Source organism: Nannospalax galili, unplaced genomic scaffold (genome assembly GCF_000622305.1).
Source record: "Nannospalax galili isolate Female #2095 unplaced genomic scaffold, S.galili_v1.0 scaffold1534, whole genome shotgun sequence".
NCBI lineage: Eukaryota > Metazoa > Chordata > Mammalia > Rodentia > Spalacidae > Nannospalax > Nannospalax galili.
In genome coordinates this window covers 646,337-662,277 of record NW_008333781.1, presented here as the reverse complement: position 1 = coordinate 662,277, position 15,941 = coordinate 646,337, and the positions used below count along the sequence as shown (strand labels likewise).

General features: G+C 38.0%; 1 protein-coding gene across 3 annotated transcripts in view; it reads left to right on the top strand.

Annotated features, from left to right (window-relative positions):
• Shroom4 (shroom family member 4) overlaps positions 1-15,941 on the top strand; it is a 314,107-nt gene that overhangs the window by 12,292 nt on the left and 285,874 nt on the right. The gene's annotated exons all lie outside the window — the stretch shown is intronic.

Below are 15,941 nucleotides of genomic sequence, written 5' to 3'. Positions count from 1 at the left end.
TACTGGAGTTTCAATGTGACCTTTAAAAATATTGTTAAACTTTCATATGTGATTGTCTTTAGGTGGTGGCCTCACCACACTAAAATAAAGGAGATAGGGATTTGTTTCACACATTCATTTACTGCAAATCTGGTGGGCAAACATTGCTTTAGCATTGAAACTTGCAAATTTGAGTGATTAACTATTAATGTCCTTTATTACTTAAATGGAATGCCTTGGAAAAGTTCAATTAGTGTGCGTATGGGTCTGCGAATTTGAGGACCAATTCATCATTTATTCTGCTTCTCATCCTTCATGAATTGACTTTCTAGATATTTACTACTTTTTTGTAACATCACCTGATTTTCTATAGAGTGAGGAACTGAAATTCAGAACTTTTTAAAGATACTTGCACTATGGAAGTTGGTCTAAATTCACCCCTACCTCTTTGTAGACAAAACAATACTGCTTGCTATAAAGTTAATTGGCACCTATGTTCTTTGATCTGGCTCTCTTTCTGACCAGGTGAAATAACTTATAATTTATATCTGAAATCCACTCAAATATCTAGGTACTGGAGAGATTTTTGTGGAAAAGATTGCTTGAATGCTTGGCTTTTTACAAGAGCTGACTTGTTAACTGTTGCTCTGCTATGTAAGCCTGGGTGGGAGGGTCACTCTTCTCTGGACATAAGGGGCTCAGTATGTAATTTTCACCTTTCCTCCATGCCTTTGCTTTGAGAAATGTACAATGTTCTGTTTCTGTACTTCTCAGATCCTGCACAGACTGTATCTGCTTAAGGATGGTTTTGGCTCTTAGCCCTTCTCAGCTGCATTAGGGTTTTAGTTACATCCTTCTCCCCTTCCAGCCACTAATAAAAGTCAAAAGAAGTATGGATCAGGGAAAGTTAATTTCCACTGTTAAGGCCCATCTCCCATCCTTTAGGTTGGACCCTAATTTAAAGCTGGACTTTAGTCTAAGTCTGTGACAGTAACCTCGAACAGGTCCCAGAAAAGCCCTTGACAATCAAGTTTCGCCCTCTTCTTTTTCCTTTTCTCTTCCCTCTCTTTCCTCTCCTTTCCCGTTTTTTCCTCCATTTCTGTTGGGATCTTAAAGGAAACAGGGACCACAGGGACCAAGCCAACTGATACTGCTGCAGAAATGGAAACACTACATCATCCTTCTTCCATCTAAACTTGGAGTTTCACACAAGCTTCTTCCCTGGTCCAGCCTTAATACAGAATCAGGAGCCTTATTCTGAATAAAAAGAGTTATTGAATTCTCTCCCAACTTGAAAGGGATGCATGATGATAAGCTCTGAGATGGTGAGCTCAGACGGGAAAGGACAGCTTTGAAGGAAGATCTTGAAAAAACTGGGAGAGGCGGAAAGAAGCCTCCTTCTGGAACAACTACACTAGTGTAGTTGCCTCCTCAGTGGTTTTCCTCCCTTTGATCATCTTCACTCCCCCTAAAATTTAATGTTTCCCTGCTGCCTGTAGAATAGAGCCCAAAGTACTTTTGCTTAGTGTTACAGACCATTCTCCACCTGGCTCTAGTCTTTTAATTTCTAGCACTCCTTCTAGATCCCAGGTTTTCAGGCAGAATGGTATCCTTTCTGTTTCCTAAGCTCACTGGGAAATTCTGCCCTCTGATTCCCTATCCCTATATTTCTTCCCACGGGCCTGCTTCACACTGCAGTCCTTAACCTCCTCACTTCTCTGCCCCTTTCCACCCTATGTGCTAGTTCCAACCTTCCAGGGCATCATCTCAGACTGCTCCAGGTAGAAGTGACTAACTTCTCCATTGGAATATTGGAGTTATGATTTTCCAGTGGTCATCTTTGAGTACTTTTGTGGCTTTGCATTCAACTTGCTGGACAATGGTTGTATCTTCTTTATCTTTGTCATCCCCAGCATGAAATACAGTGTAGACTCTCTAGAATACTTGGTAGTTGAGAGAACATGTATAAAGTGCCAAACAAGAATTTTGTGCATAATAATTGTTCAGTTCCCTTTCCACCCCAAGCCTAAGTTAGAAAAAGGATATGAATTGATATGTAAGTCAAGTTTCTTAGTCTTGGTATGCTATCTAGTAAATGGGATAAACCTCAAATGACACCTGAAGGTTAGCTAGTGATGGAGGGAACACAAAAAATAATGATGAGGGTAAATTCTAAAGAGAGAATCCCAGTGTAAACTTAGATGCAGTAAGGGATGTAGTAGATCTAGGGGTGTCCCCAGAATGTTTGGCTATTACATCTCTTATGCGTGAGCTGTGGTCTCCAGGCCTGCATGGGGGATAGATCTGCTGGTATATGATGACAACATTCTCATGCTTCTGGGAAGTGTTGGTCTGAGATTCTTAACACAACAGCTACTCCACTTGTTGGCTATATACTCAGAATGGTTATGGTGAGTTTTGTGCTTTGACTCAAGCATGTCACTCCTTCAGAAGAATGGTAGTGACTTTAAGTCAATATTCTCTCTCTCTCTCTCTCTCTCTCTGTGTGTGTGTGTGTGTGTTTTCACTTTAGCTTAAGCAAGCCTTAATGTGTTCTATTTCATCTTGTTTGTGAATCATTGTCTGGTATTTATACATAGTGCCGTAAGTGTCCTCTTTATTTGACCATGGTGTTTTTTTCCTCGCTGTTTCACTCAAAGCTGAGAATGCTAAGAAAGGTCAGAAGGAACTGACTTCATCCTCCTTCCTAATGAGCTCTAATGTCATTGGTGTAGGTCTCTGTAGCAGTCTGTAGTCTCAGGGTACTAAAGGGACAGGTTAAAATTCAGTGTTGAAATTCACAGGGCTAGTACTATAATACCATGAGAGCTTTCTTAATTTGCTATTGACTAGTCTACTGCTTGAGAGTGTGTTTCACTGGGATGAACGTTCAGAAATAATATGGAAAGGGAACCTAGGAAATGCATACCCTTAACAGAATCTTTCATAAGTATGGAAGCAGTGAAACTATCAGATGCAGTCTTAACCAGGAGATGATTTGATCTTTGCACATAATAGTGGGAGATGCAGAAAATGTTACTATACTCCTTACTTCTAAATTTTCTTAGAAGCATGCTTCTAAGGGTGTGGGAATGGTAAAGCTCATTTGGGGACTGTTGTTATCAAACGGACAGAGCCTCAGATAGGAAGGACTTTCTGCTAGTATGTTTTGGGGACTGGTTTGAAGGGGCAAAGGAATGGAAATGCACAATAGGAAATGGGCATTGCAGTTTTCATGTGCTTATGAGCCTTAACTCTGGACTAGAGATGATCAAAGTTACCATTAATTATGTGCTTTTTATGTTTTGGAAATTGTATATCATAATCTATAATTTTATCACTGCCACAAATTAAGTGGTAGTAGGCCTATTTCACAGATTAAAAAAAAAGTGATGTTCAGAGAGGCAAAGTAATGCTCTTATTAAGTGAGCTAGTAAGTGGTAGTGGGTGCAATATTGAGAACCCACCTCTGAGTCCAGATCATATGCTTGTCTTATTACACCTCTGAATTCAAAGATTTCATTTTTATGCCTTATGTTCTCTTTCTAATCCCACTGTTAACTATTGCTGTGACCATGTTATTTGCATCATACTGTGGCATTGGGCAAAGGTGAATCTCACAGACTAGTCATTTTAAAACTTTCCTGGGAAGTTTATACCACTAATTAGGCACTCAAAAAATATAATGCAGGAGAAGTACTTAGTAATTAATTTCCCTTTCTAAGATATAGACATGGAGGCCAAAAGTGTTAGTTAGTTTGCTAAACTTTGTTCAATCAGAGCTGGCATTCAAAATTTTATTTATTTAATTTTTAGAGTGCCTGCTCTTCTCAACACTCCTGTTGCTTCTCAAACTGGGAAGTGAGTAAGCAATAAACAAACACTGGGCTTCACTCTCTTGCTCCCTCCCTACAAACCTGTCCTTCTCGCTTTCCCTATCTTTGCCAACAAAATTTTAGTAAAAGAGAACCTTCTTCCCACCTTAACTTCCTTCTTTCCTTCCTCCCTGTCCTCTTACTAGGACAGTTGGTTTAAATTGTGATTTTAGGGAAGTGATAAATGTTCACAGACCAAAATAAAAATATATAAATAGATATATCTTACTTCATCCCTGTCCCTAAACTACATGTTACAGGCCCATAAGTAACTATAGTTATCAATTTCTTATGTACCTTTCTAAAGACAATGATATATGTATTGCTCATAGACCTCTTGTATATGCTTGTGTGTGTGTGTCTGTGTGTGTATACCCAAGCAGTTCTGTTTTCTTATTACCTGTGTCTTCCATAATCCTCTTCAATGTGACTTTAACTGGGGCCTACTTGAAGTCCAGTTTTACTGGCCTTTTCCCTGTCTTTATTCTCCTTGTTGTCTGTACAGAGTTACTTTATTTTTCCAGTTATTTGCTGAATGGATAAACATTCACATGACTTTAAAGGTATGAAAAGGCAAAGAACTTCCTGCTCCTTCTTGCCTCTCATCTGCCCACTTGAACTTCCACAACTGAAGTTTATTTATTGTATTTATTGTATTTATTTATTTATTTATTTATTTAATTATTTTGGTATTTTTGAGACAGGGTCTCCCTGTAGCCACAGCTGGCCTGGAACTTACTATGTTGACCAAGCTGGCCTTGATCTCATAGACATCTGCCTGCCTCTGCCATCATGCCTGGCTTTCAACTGAATTATTTTTATTGTACCTTTCCAGAGTCTCTTTGCATGCACAAGCAAATGTGAATATAAATTCTTTATTTTGTATCTTACACAAAAGATAGCATACCAAAACAGTTGTCTATACCTTGTTTTTCCCCTCTTGCAGATCCTAGAGATCCCTCACTATCAATATACCTCCATTAAAAAAAATAACTATATTATATGTAATTATTTAACTACTCTTTATGGTCTTTCACCATTAGTATTGTTTCTTGTATAACATTCTGACTGGGTAGTCCCCAAACACTTTTACCAGCATGATTTCTGTGACAAGAAATCATCTTATTTCTCCACCCTCTCCTGCTTTCCCATTATTCTTAATGAATCAAGAATCATAGCTCAGAGCCTCTTCCAGTCTCCACCTCCCTTTGAATCTCTGGAAGCCCAGCCCCCTAGCTTCCTGGGGCAGCAGCTTTCCTGGTCCCACCTCCACTTACATCTCTGGGCAGTCCATCCCCCCAGCTTCCTGGGGCCAGCAACTTTCCTGGAGGAATCCAGTCCTTAGGAGAAAGCCTGAGAGCATCTAATCCTCATCCAACTTGGGCCTCTGTGGGAACCCCTGAGCAGGAAGATGAAATCAATTTGGCCCCTCCAATATAAAATCAAAAGAGAGAACCTGAAGCCTAGACCAACCACTTTCTCATGCCCAATAAGTAAACCACAATGGCACACAAAGTTTACAAAAGGAAGCAGACCTAAACTCAACAAAAGAAGGCTTGGGTCTCACACAAGAATCAGAAACTACAAAAGAAATCCACATTTCAAAGTCACTGCAAAAAAATAATAACATGAAAAACCCGAATAATATATCCCCATAAAGTACCAACAGTCCTGTAGAGGAGTACAATGAGAACACCATAAAGATAACACAGGACATGGAATTCAAAAGAACAATTATAAACATGATAAAAGAATTCAGTGAATTTAAAGAACACACAAAGAAATCAAAGAACTGAAGGAAGATAGGGATAAACTGCTGAATGAATTCAGAAAAGAGTTACAAATATTGAAGAATAATCAGGCTGAAGTGAAGAAGGAAGTGAAACAATAAATCAATTAGAAAGGACAAGAGAAAGCCTCACCAATAGGATGAACAAAATGGAAAACAGATTATCAAGACTGGAAGATGAAGTGTACAAATTAGACGACTCAAGCAAAGATTAAGAAAAATTTAAGAAAACACAAGAATGCAATATGCAGGAATTATGTGACACCATAAAAAGACCAAACTTGGGGCTGGAGAGATGGCTCAGTGGTTAAGTACAATGGTTGTTCTTGCAGAAGACTTGGGCTTGAATCCCAGCACCCACATGGCCACTAACAACTGTCCATAACTCCATTCCCAGGGGATCCAACAGCCTTTTCTAACCTCTACAGGCATTTCATGACACGGGTGCACTTATCTACATGCAGGCAATACACGCATACACATAAAATAAAAATAATAATTTTTTTAAAAAGACCAAACTTACAAATCATAGGCATATAGGAAGGAGAAGACTCTCAGGATAATTATATGGACCAGATCTTCAATAGGATTGTAGAAAAAAATTCCCCAAATTAAAGAAAGACATGCTTATACAAATAGAAGAAGCATATAGAACACCAAGAGAATACTCAAAGCTGCCAAAGAAAAACAACAAGCCACATATAAAGGAAAACCCATCAGGATTACAGCTGACTTCTCAGTGCAAACTATGAAAGCCAGAGCCTGGACCAAAGTATTCCCAGTTCTAAATGACCACAGATGCCAACTCAGATTACTTAACCCAGCCATAATGTCTGTTATAGTCTAAGGGGAAAGAAAAATCTTCCATGATGTAAATAAGCTGAAAGAATGCATGTCCACAAAACAAGCCCTTCAGAGAGTTCTTGAAGCATACAAAGAGCTGAAGAAAGGAACGACTATACCCAAGGGGTTACACAAAGAAACTTAATGAAAGTATAACTGTGGAAATGCACAGCTACACCAAGAATGTGAACAGAAATAAAAATGACAGGAATCAGCACACATCTTTCATTAATAACTTTAAATATCAATGGACTGAACTCCCCAGTCAAAAGACACAGATTAGTTGAATGGATTAAGAAACAAAACCCAACTTTTTGTTCTCTGAAAGAAACTCATCTCACTTTCAAGGACAGGCACTACCTTAAGGTGAAAGGATGAGAAAAAAATACACCAAGCAAATGGTGTTAAGAAAAAAGCAGGCATTGCAATTCTAACATCTGACAAAATAAACTTCAAACTAAAAGTAATCAGAAGAGAGAAAGAGAGCCACTTCATTCTGATCAAAGGAAAAATTGACCAAGAAGGTATTACAAACATGAACATATGTTCACCAAACTCTGGTGCACACAACTTCATAAAAACAGTACTAAAGGACTTTAAGACCCAGATCAATCACAACTCATTAATAGTTCAGTATTTCAATACCCCATTATCTCCATTAGATAGCTCAACAGGACAGAGAATTAACAGAGAGATATTTGAATTAAACAATATCATACATCAAATGGGCCTAACAGACATCTACTGAATATTCCACCCAAGCACCAAAGAATATACTTTCTATTCAGCACCCTGTGGAACTTTCTCCAAAATCAACTGTATACTGGGGCACAAAACAAATACAAAAAGACTGAAATAATTTCATGCATTCTGTCAGACTACAATGCAATAAAGCTTGAAATCAACACCGGAAGAAACCCTAATATCTACATGAAGACATGGAGATTAAACCACACACCCCTGAGTGATGAATGGGTCAAAGGAGAAATTAAGAAAGAAAGAAAGGAGTCCTGAAACTAAATGAAAAGGACAAAACAACAGAACAATACCTCTGGAACACATTGAAAGCAGTCCTTAGAGGGAAGTTTACAGCTCTAAGTATCTTCATTAAAAAATCAGAAAGAACACAAATAAATGACTTAACCTTGCAACTCAAGATACTTGAAAAGCAACAACAAATGAAACCCAAACCCAGCACACAAGAATAAATACAACAATCAGAGCAGAAATTAATGAAATAGAAACAAAGAAAACAACACAAAGAATCAATGAATCCAAGAGCTGGTTATTTGAAAAGATAAACAAGATTGACGGACCCCTGAGCCCAGTTAACCAAAATAAAGAAAGAGCACGTCCAAATCAACAAAATCAAAGATGAAAGGGAAACGTCATGACACCAAAAAGACCCAGAACATTACAAGGGAATACTTTAAAAACCTATATCCTACCATATTTGAAAACCTAATAGAAATGGACAGGTAACTAAAAGCATGGGAACCACAAAAACTAAACCAAGAAGAGATCAACAGCATACACAGACCCATAACACATAAGGAAATTGAAACAGTAATACAAAACCTCCCAACTAAAAAAAGCCCAGGACCAGATGGGTTTACAGCAGAATTTTACTAGACATTTAAAGAAGATCTACATCTAATACTACTTAACTGATGCAAAAAGATAGAAATGGAGGGAGAACTTCTAAATTCCTTCTATGAAGCCAGCATCACTCTAATACCAAAGCCATGTAAAGATACAACCAAAAAATAAACTATAGACCCATATCCTTAATGAATATAGATGCAAAAATTCTCAACAAAGTACTTGCAAACCACATACAGACAACACAACAAAAAGATCATCCACCGTGATGAAGTTGGCTTTATTCCAGAGATGTAAGGATGGTTCAATATATGTAATCAATAAATGTCATAAATCATTTAAATGGACTCAAAGACAAGAACCACATGGTCATCTCAATAGATACAGAAAAGTCCTTTGACTTTATTCAACATGCATTTATGTTCAGAGTCCTCGAGGGAATTGGACTGGAGGGAACACACCTCAACATAATTAAAGCCATATATAACAAACCCACAGCTATATACAAGAAACCCACAGCCAATATCATTCTAAATTGAAAAAAAGCTGGAAGCATTCCCATTGAAATCAGGAACCCCATAAGGCTGTCCTCTATCTCTACTCCTCTTTAACATAGTGCTTGAAATTCTTACAAGAGCAACAAGACAAGAGAAAGAAATTAAAAGAGTAATAATTGGAAAAGAAGATATCAAATTATTCCTTTTTGCAGACAATATATTATATTTAAGAGATGCCAAAAATTCCACCCGAAACTCCTAGAAATGATTGACACTTTCAATAAAGTGGCAGGTTACAAAATTACTCTACAAAACTCTGTAGCCTTTCTATATACCAATAACAAGGAATCAGAGAAAGAGTACATGGAAACACTCCCTTTCACAAAAGCTGCAAAAAATAAAATATTTAGGAATAAACTTGACCAAAGACATTAAAGACCTCTACGATGAAAATTTTAAATCTTTAAAGAAAGATATTGAGGAAGACATCAGAAGATGGAGGGACCTCCCGTGCTCATGGGTTGGAAGAATTAATATTGAGAAAATGACAGTCCTACCAAAAACGATTCATAGATTCAATGTAATGCCAATCAAAATCCCAATGACATTATTTACAGAATTGGAAAAAAAACATCCTAAGATTCGTATGGAAGCACAAAATACCTTTGATAGGCAAAGCAAACCTGAGCCCTAAGAGCAATGCTGGGGGGATTACTATACCAGATTTTATTTTATTATTTATTTATTAGTTTTTATTTGTATGCGTGTATTGCCTGCATGTAGGTAAGTGCACCCGTGTCGTACAGTGCCTGTGGAGGTCAGAAGAGGCTGTCGGGTCCCCTGGGACTGGAGTTATGGCCATGTAGGTGCTGGGATTTGAACCCGGGTCTTCTGCAAGAACAACCAGTGTTCTAACCACTGAGTTATCTCTCCAGCCCCACTATACCAGATTTTTAACTGTATTATGGAGCTATAGTCATAAAAACAACATGGTGCTGGCACAAAAATAGACCTGTAGATGAATGGAACAAAATTGAACACCCAAACATGAGTGTGTGCAATTTCAGTCACCTGATATTTGACACAGGGGCCAAGAATATTCACTGGAGGAAAGACAGCATGTTCAGCAAATGGTGCTGGCAAAACTGGATCTCCACCTATTGAAGAGTGAAACCAAACCCCTATCATTCACCTTGCACAAAAGTCAACTCCAAATGGATCAAAGACCTTAATGTAAAGCCTGAAACTGTTAAACTGTTAGAAAAAAATATTGGCAATAACCTGCAAGTTATAGGTGTAGAAAATGCTTTTCTAAACAGGACGTCAATTGCTCAGGAAACAAGATCAATAATCAACAAATGGGACCTCATTAAACTGAAAAGCTTCTGTACATCAAAAGAAGCAACCAAGGAAGTGAAAAGTAAACCCAGAGAATGGGAGAAAATCTTTACCAACAACACATCTGACAGAGGTTTAACATCCAGAATATTTAATGAACTCAAAAAATAAAGAATCAAGAAAGGAAGTAACCTGATTAAAAGATGGGATAAGGAGCTGAACAGAGAGTTCTCAAAAGAATAATTAAAGATGGCTAAGAAGCATCTTAAAAGGTGTTCAACATCATTAGTAATTAGGGAAATGCAAATTAAAACCACTTTAAGATTTCATCTTACCCCAGTCAGACTGGCTAAGATCAAGGGAACAAGTGATACCAAATATGGAGAGGATGTGGGGAAGGGAACACTCATCCACTGCTGGTGGGACTGCAAACTTAACAAAGAACTCATCCTATTGCAAAGACACTTGTACATCCATGTTTGCTGCTGCTCTTTTTACAGTAGCTAAGAGATTAAAGCAACCTAAGTGTCCCTCAATTGATGAGTGGATAATGAAAATGTGATTCATTTATACAATGGAGCTTTACTCAGCAGTAAAGAAAGATGAAATTGTGAAATTTGCAGGTAAATGGATGGAACTGGAAACTGTTATACTAACTGAAATAACACAGACTCAGAAAAACAATTGACGTATGTTCTCCCTCATATGTGGATTCTACCACCAAATCCTTATAAGTGAGTATGTATCTAGATATAATTACAGGAACCAGGATAATGGAAAGGAATCAGGGAGGTAAAGGAAAAGAAAGAATCTGAAAGAGAAGAACGTTAGGAACTAGGTGTTAATAAGGATGACATGGATAAAAATGGGGTTATTTTAAGGGAACAGGGGAGGGAGGGTTATACAAGGAACCTTGGGGATAAAGGGAAAGAAGGAGCTCAAGAGAGGTGGGACCATAGGAGAAGGGTATTATTAAGGGAGAAATTAGGAAAAATGGGGGCACTTTAAGTGGGAAATCCATGTTGGAAGGATTAGACAATGTGAGAGTTAAATAATGCCTAGCTAGTTTAAAAAAAAACAGAGGGAACAATATTAGTCCAACCAATACATACAAGGTCAAGGAACATAATATACGCATTGCCAAGGTTTATCTGAGAACCTTTGGTCTTTGCTCAAGCTTTATCTACATAGCACATGGTAATTAAAAGTACCAGACTGGTGGAAGTAACCTTCTTGGATGTTTATCAACCATGCTTTGAAGCCTACACTAATTTGTTCAGAGGGACTTGAAGGACAATCTTTGCTCCTTGCCCTCCTAGGTCGACTAAGTTCCAGGAGACTATGGAGCATCTCTCAAAATGTCCTGTAACTGTGGTGAGTCACCTGTCCTCTTGATCAAAGAGGCCATGGAGGCCCTACCAGATGGACTTGAGCCAGTGCCCAGTGTACAAAGAGGAGAGTCAACACAGAGGAAATAATTCCTCCATGCTTCCAAGTGAAGTCATCCAAGATAAGTCAAAGGTTGAGCAGGACCTTTGATTTATCTTCACATAGATGGAACTGGTAGAGGAAAGGAGCCTGGGGCTCCTCCTAAGACCATGTGACCCCTGAGGAACCAATCCTCAAATGACCTTAAGAGTAAAAATAAATTTGTTTATCTTGCCCAACTGCATGGTCTTAAACACCCAAAAGGAAAGTATAACTAAGAATTAAAGGGATCAATATAATTCTTTAAGAGTCCATGTGTGTAGCTAAAGGCTACACAACAAGAAACAATGCCAGACAGGAGATACCTTCCTTTGAGCTGTTGGCCAGGTCGGCCCAAGAGACTCCCAGACAGTGACCCAGCATAGAACTGGGAAAATGAACAGTGGACCCCAATCTTATCTAAATGAATATTGGCAACAGCTTGCTGCCAAATAAGGAAGAGCTGATCTTCCTAAAACAAGGAACTATAGATAGGCTGACTAGAATCAGTGGATTGACATGCACTCAGGAATGGCTGGGGGCACTAACAACATAGTGGACAGTAACAGGGATGACAGAGTATATGGGCTCCATCGTGGGGGGGCATGGGTGGGTGTCTCTTGGGATGTGGGTATATAGATGAATGATTGTTTGGGATGCCCTGTATGAAATACACAGAAAAAAATTGATAAATTTAAAAAATGAGTTATATTTGAGGAAGAAACATAAAAATTTCCTTCATGTTAATTAATAGACATGAAAAATATTAGCATTGAAATCTACCTGATGACTTTATATCCATGCTCAGGTGCCAAGGAGCTCAGAAAGTAACTGACTGTGACTAGTAATAATCAGATATATAGAGATTAGAGATGCATGTGCAAATATCTAAGTGTTAGTTGCGTTAAAAATGAGCTTTTTCTGTGTGAAACAGTACATTTTAATAATAAAATGGAAATCTTTTTTAAAGGTTAAAACCTCATTCAGTTTTATGTCTTATAGGGTTTATACTGAGTACAATATTGTAGAATTGTATTAAATCAACTGTAAACCCAGAAATTTACAGCCAGTTCTGAAAGAGATGCATCTTAGCTCTGGAAATTGTTACTGAATATGTCAATGCTGTTGTAATGAAATGCTTCTTCTATTTCTTAAAAAAAAAATCATAGCTCAACCCTGCATGCCCATGTCTGTGTCTCTCTCTCTGTCTTTGTCGGTGTCTATTATCTATCTATCATATGTCTATCTATCATCTATCTATCTATCTATCTATCTATCTATCTGTCTGTCTGTCTGTCTGTCTATCTATCTATCATTTATCATCTCTTCTTTCTGTACTTCTCTGTAGACTACTATTCTTTCCTCAAGAAAGAGCAATGAAGAGATCTCATGACTCCCAAAGCAGCTCTAGTCTTTACTTTTTCAATTATTTGTTAGAGAATGTCTACAGAAGTATCCTTTCTTTCTTCCTTCCTTCCTTCCTTCCTTCCTTCCTTCCTTCCTTCCTTCCTTCCTTCCTTCCTTCCTCCCTCCCTCCCTCCCTCCCTCCTTTCTGTCTTTCCTTCTTGCTTCTTTTTCTTTCTTTTTTTTTGTATACTCCATTATGACTATAAAAGGAACTTGTTATCTTTCCCTTGCCGTATAGGCCCTGTTCTTGGCCTCCCCACCTCTCACTCAGTTAGATTGAAATCTTGGAGTCGCCACTTACTCATCCCTTTATCAGGTGTATTACCACATCCTGTCAGTCTTCCTTCAAAATAGCCCTTTCATTTCTTTCTCCTAGTGCCCTACCTCAAGCCCTTGCAGTATATTGTGTCTGGATTTTTGAACTGCTGGCTGGCTTCCCTGCTTCTAGGCTCACACCTTTAAAATTTATCCTGTTACTTTCTCTTTTTGAGAATTTCAGGGCCTTTGTCTATACAAGGAGGAAGCTAAACTAAATTGATCTGCCTTCATGATACTCTGTTATTTAAAGCCTTCATCTTCTTGCCTTATGTTTAAACCCATTATGTCTGTCATCCAAATTCTCTATAATATAGCTCCCATCTTTCACCTGAGCCTTAAATCTTAGATACTTCCTTTGCACTTTATATAAATAAAAATAGCTAACATGTATTGGATATAAAACATTGTTCTATGTGATATTATATGTGTTATGCAATTTACGCTGCAGCCATATAGGTTTATATTACTCTTTCTCATTTCACATAGGCGGAAAAAAGAAGCACAAGGAAATTCAGATGAATTACTTAGATGATCAGTTAGTAAACTGCAGAAGTAGGGTTTGAACTCAGAAAAACCATCTCCAGAGCTGATGCCCATCACCAAGACCCCATCCATATTCTTAGCCCCAAATGTGATAACTTGCTGTTTCCTGAACATGTTCAGTGCTTTGCTCATCATGGTATTTCAAATACATTTCTACCTAACTGAATTTTACCTAATTTGAAGGTTATCACAAATAATATTTATTGTTCCACTTGTCCAATGTGTCATCTTTTGTTTCCTCCTTCTCCCAAATCCTGCAAGTTTTCTGTCTCCTCTAATGGTCACCATGTTCTATTTCAATACTTTTTCTCTTTATTATCTGAGTTTTTATGGTGCCGGGGATAGAACCCAGGACAATATTTACCCAGGGTTTGATGTTCTCTCTCTCTCTCTCTCTCTCTCTCTCTCTCTCTCTCTCTCTTTCTCTCTCTCCCCCTCCCTCCCTCTCTCCCTCCCTCTCTCCCTCCTTCCCTCTCTCCCTCCCTCCCTCTCTCTCCCTCTTTCTACCCCTCTATCTCCCTCTCTTTCTCTCGCTCTCTCGCTCTCTCCCCCACCATGTACACACAGAGCTAAAGGAAAAACAACACTAAAGGAAATGTTTTCTTACACTTTTATCTGCAGTCTGATCTTTTCTCTTCCTTGCTTTAACATTTATTACTATTCTCTACACAAACTGCTAAAAACTTTTGCTTTTTGAAAATATATACTTCTCCGTTCAATCTAGAGATGATAGATTTACTTTCTGTGCGTGTGTGTGTGTGTATGTGTGTGTGTGTGTGTGAGAGAGAGAGAGAGAGAGAGAGAGAGAGAGAGAGAGATTGATTGAGAGAGAGACATTTATGGGAACGTCTTCCTTTCCTGCTTCCTCCTCTTCTTCATATCCTGCCTCCCTCCTCCATAATTTCACAGTGACTGTGCCCCCCATTTGTATGTGTATTTTGTAAATGATGAATACAAAATAGAAAATTTGTAAATTTCTGTCTGTGAAGTTGGCCACGCTCAGATTGAGTGAGATACACTCTTAGTTTGAGTGTGATATGCTTATCTAATAAATTAGGCAAAAATATGATGTACTACCCAGACAGGTCAATTCGATGGGTAACGTATATTGTCTTCTAAAGGATCATGATACTGCTGTTAATTCCATATATGCACCAATTTAATTACATTTCAGAAATCAGGAATATTTAAGTAGCTTCAGTTGCAATAATTCAGTTTACTGAGTATTAATTGTAAACCACTAGTGAGTATTTAAAATTTTCTGTGGATGCATTGGCTAGTAATTCACATGAGTGTAAGTCACCTGCCTAAGGGTTTCTAGTTCGGTCCTGCTAAGTAAAATTGTACTCTTGATTCCTCTCTCTGGTGCCATAATATTTTTGTCAATCCTACTCCACTTTGTGCAATTTTTACAGGGCCCCTTTTCTTCTCCCTTCACCTATTTCATCAGACTCTTTAAGGGAATGGTTGTGATTAGTATTGAACCATATGGGAACCACACGTTTTAGTTTTCCCTCCTGTCTTGAGTAAAAAAGCCCAAAGATTACTTTTTTAATACTTTTTTAACTGTTGAAAGGCTTAGATTCATGTAACCCTGTCTTAAATTCATCATCCAAGAAAGCCAAATTGAGTAATCCCTCTTCTATATTTTCTCTTGGCTAACACCTGAAATCTGTTCTCCAGAAGGGTAATAGTAGTTACTTAAGTATAGTATGAAGCTTTCATGATTCCTTATCTTTTTTAAACTAACAATTTTCTGTATTGGAAGGGTCTGGGAGCTATTATATTTATTTGCCTCTTTAAGAATGGATTGTGCCTACTAGGCAAAGTTTGACTACAAAATAAGGATGCTAATTGTGACCTGGAAATGTGATCTGTCCTGGAGAATGTTCTAAAGGGCACTTGAGAAAAATACATATTCGGCTGAGTTGAGTGAACTGATTTTATGTCTCTTTTAGGCCCATTCAGTCTGTTGTCTGTCAAGTCCTTGATTGCCTATCTAAACTCTCTATCCATCACTGAAAGTGAGCTACTAAAGCCTCATAGTTATAGTATTACTATATATTTATCCCTTTATGCTCTTTTGTGCATACATATTTTCATTCCAGTTAATTGATCTCCTTTTCACTATCTAATGTCTTTCTATGTCTTCTGATAGTTTTTGGCCTAAAGTCTGTTTTGTCTGGTGTAAATATTGTCAGATCTACTGTCCTCCCCTTAACATTTGCACGGAATATTTTTGCTGTCTCATTTTCATGCAGTTTTGTTAAACATACAGTGAGT